The sequence below is a fragment of the Myxine glutinosa genome, chromosome 6 (assembly GCF_964187855.1).
Source record: "Myxine glutinosa chromosome 6, kmMyxGlut1.1, whole genome shotgun sequence".
Lineage (NCBI taxonomy): Eukaryota > Metazoa > Chordata > Myxini > Myxiniformes > Myxinidae > Myxine > Myxine glutinosa.
The window spans coordinates 108530694-108534389 of record NC_136266.1 but is presented as its reverse complement, the minus strand read 5'-3'; the positions used below and the strand labels follow the sequence as shown (position 1 = coordinate 108534389).

At 42.6% G+C, this 3696-nt stretch overlaps 1 long non-coding RNA gene across 1 annotated transcript; it reads left to right on the top strand.

The window, feature by feature from the left end:
• The first annotated feature begins 1632 nt into the window (after positions 1-1632).
• On the top strand, positions 1633-3400 carry LOC137417352 (uncharacterized). The gene is made up of 2 exons (XR_010982421.2): positions 1633-1699; positions 2728-3400. It is a non-coding gene; the product is annotated as an uncharacterized LOC137417352 (long non-coding RNA).
• Positions 3401-3696: the final 296 nt, after the last annotated feature.

Here is a 3696-nt window from a genome sequence, read left to right as displayed (position 1 = left end):
ACGCTGTTTGTAGGAGAAAGTTTGTGTTTTCGCCCTGTTATGTTGAAGACATGCTGTTATTTGGACACGAGAACTTCAGCGTCGAACTCGTTGTGGAATAAGACGCAGAGTTTTTCATGAAAAAGTGTCTGTAGATGCAAAACAAAATGGATCTTCCTGCAGACCTGTGGTCTTCAACTTTTAAAAAAAGACTCTACACAGACTGGCAATTTTAAAGCTCACCGAAAAGAGCATCCATTATCCATGATCTGGGTAAGCTGGTGGGTCTAGTTGAGGAGATATCTCTCCCATCAATTATCCGATCGCCCCCATCTCCGTCGTAAAATTTGCGCAAGAAGCTGGAGCAACTGGTGGGGATGGATTATGTGCAAGGGGGGAGGGCTTCGGAGGGTGATGGACATCTGCAGGGAGTGGGGGAGTGCTGGGACAGAATGCTTATGGAGGATAAATGAGGTGGGGGATGGAAGGAGGCTCATTGCACAATTAACACCCATTACACCAGCGACTAATCTGAAAGGAACAAATATGTTGAAATTTGGATTTTGTTCTCTCATCGAGGATTGTGCAAGTTAAAAACAGGGAATTTGATAGTCTCGACAAATTATGGTGTAGTTTAATGTGGGACATCGCTAAAACTTGACAAACTGTGCAAACAAATTGAGCACTGAATCAAGAGGTCCCAAAGCAACTCCACAATGGTGGTCTCTTCTCCAAGACCTAGGTCCTTCACTGGTAGAGTATTTATAAAATAACATTTTCCCAAGGAAACTATTAACAAACTCCCCCCTCTTCATTTTTATTTCCAAAACTGCTTTTCTTACAGAAAGTTAGAAGGTTATCAAACCGTTTTCAAAACCACAGTTTCATTATGTTTCATTCACCGACATGTCATGCTACGTAACCAACCGCTGATCCGGTTTAGTTTTCAGCAGAAAGTCCTCATGGAAGTGTGGCAGGTACATGGAATTATCCTCAAACAATCATTTTGCACGTTAAAAAAAATGTTTACAGTGTTAATTGGCTCAAGGTGGAGCTGCACATATTTCAATATGCCGGGCAAGGACATTACGAGACATCATCGGCGTTAAAAAAAAACAAAAAAAAAACATGAATCACAAGGACAGTTGGTATCACAAGGCAAATGAAAAATGTATGGGATTTGAACATAGGATCCCAGGATGAGATGCTCAGGTAGGAACGCCAGACAGGTGAAACAAAATATCGTCCGACACAGAAATAACCCCGAATAAAATATACGAAGGATTGTTGAAGTTTTTGTTTTTAGATTTCTTACCAAGTGAACAGTTAGTTAGGTGTTAGCAAATCTTTTAAACTTTCACACCCAAAACTTTATACGTGCTTAATAGAGCCTTAATAAACTCAATCCTAGAGTATGGCACTACCAGAAGGTCCAAGGTCTCCTCCACCCTTTCATATACAATTGTAACCCTGAAGGCCCCCCCCCCCCTCCTCTTCAACCCCCACTTAACACTCCATCCCCTATCTGTCCCCACCTCCTCCCCCAAACTTCCACCCCCACAATCTCAAGGCAGCTCCTCCCAACTGTGGGGTTTCACGTCCCACAACTTCCTGCCGTGAGCGCTTATCAGGGCTCGAGCAGGCGGTGGAGCCACAGAACATGCGGATCTCGACCCTCTCTCTGTCTCTCCATGTCTCTCCCTCCTCAGGCAGCGACAAGGTAACAAGCTCAGGGTGTCCTCGTCCAATAACTGCTAAAGTTTGTAAAATTGTTTTGATTTGTGTTTATTTTCAATTTAATATTTTCATGTGGCCGATGGTAATTCTCTGCTCGTTGGAATAACAAATTGCACCTGGAAATCGTTGGTTTGATTATACTCAGGTTCATTTGTACTGTCAAGTGGTGTTTTGTTTCTATTCCCAAGTTAACTGCTGCTTTCACGTCCTATTGTCCTTTCTATGGGAATTTAATTCCTGACCAATCACTATAGGTCCTTTGTAAGGGGACATTGTAAAGTAAATTTAAATATCGTAACTTTAAACACAGTAAGTTGCATTTCTATGAAATCCACTGGGCAGAGACGTTGGGAGTCGCTCGGAAAATATGGCCTCACTTTTGATGGCCTTCCCTTTTGGGGGTTCTTCTTCCTCCTGCTGGTTGCTGATAACTGAATGGGTGTGAGTCACACCCGCTGCAGAGTGTGGTGCATGGTGGCCACGACTATGGAAATGACTAACTAACCACCCCTGAACTACGCACGCCTAGCTCAACCCCCAAGTTTGTAAATCCACAAGTTATGCACCTGTTTCATATCCTGCACCTAGTGCTGGGAATCCTGGAATGATGGCGTAACTACTGCAATTCATTATTGACATGTCGTTTATTTCATTGACAAATGGCAGGCTTTTTCGACAATCTTTCCACTTCCAGTAACTAAAAGGCAGTCAGAAAAAGAGATGGTCTTAAAATTTCAGTCGAGGTGTAAAAACTCACCTTAGTTTGTAAACGCTTAGAGAGTCCCCAGGTTAGCAGCTTCTCTATCTGTGCGCTGTTAAGGGGAAACGAATGAATAAATTGTTATTAACCTCGATAATCATGGTCCACATTTTCCAAACATCTTTTACAAAAATGAGTCTTTAAAATCTTCGATAATGTGGCCAATTCTCTTATGTGGCCACCTTCCCTTGAGAAAATTGACTTGCTTTTGCCTGTGCAGTAAATAAATATCCCTTTTTTCCTTCCCCAAGAGTTGAAGAAAATGTGAAAGAATTGGGGGCTCATCGAGGATTGAAGGAATGAAGAAATTCCGACGAAGTTGGTCGAAGTATTATGTGGCCACCTGTTTGGAATGGCCACTTTGCAGAGTGGTGGTGGTCGGTATAATCAAATGGCGTGATGCAGTGATAGGAATTATTGGAAAAAAAAAAAATGGAAAGCTGCATGACAGGAATTGAAGTTTTATCTGAAACCCCTAATTGAGAAGAAGAAGAAGAAGAAGAAGAAGAGGAAGCAGCAGAAGAAGAAAAAGTATATGAAAAGTGGAAAAGACCACGTTCAAGTGGCACACCAGTGGAGGATATCATAATGTACTGTAACTTGATTGGAGCCGTTACAGTATATATGATGTGCTGCATTGGCCTGTGTATGGGCAACGGGGACGGATGACCGACTTCCAGGAGACGCATCAGGCCGCAGACCCGGAGCTTGCCAGGAAACCGTTACCATTATTGCGTGTTAATAATGGTAACGGTTCTTTTGGCGGGCACCACTTTTCAACGGAACGCCCTCCAAGTACCATATATTACTGTTGTTATTGTTTTCAAAGTTTGCAAAGCGTGCAGGTGTCGCAATATTAAAAGACACCCAGTTATCATTTTGTGCTGTATAGTTGCAAATAAATTTTTGGTGTTTATTCTGTTATTTTGCCAACTATTGTACGTTGTTTTTTTTGGATACGAAGTCGAGGTTCATGGAGGAGCTAACACATAGATCCGATCAGGATGTAACAGGACATAGGGAACAACAGAAAGAGAGTTGAGGAACACCAAGAGCAGAATTGAGGGACAAAATAGAGGGAGACTTGGAGAAATGAGGGGCAGGGGAGGACGCACGCAGTAAACAAGATGGATACAGCTGCAAACTCTGATGAAGGAAAGACTGGAAATTTGGAAAGAGGTGGGCTGAGGACATGGGGGATTAACAGGGGTAAAAATATC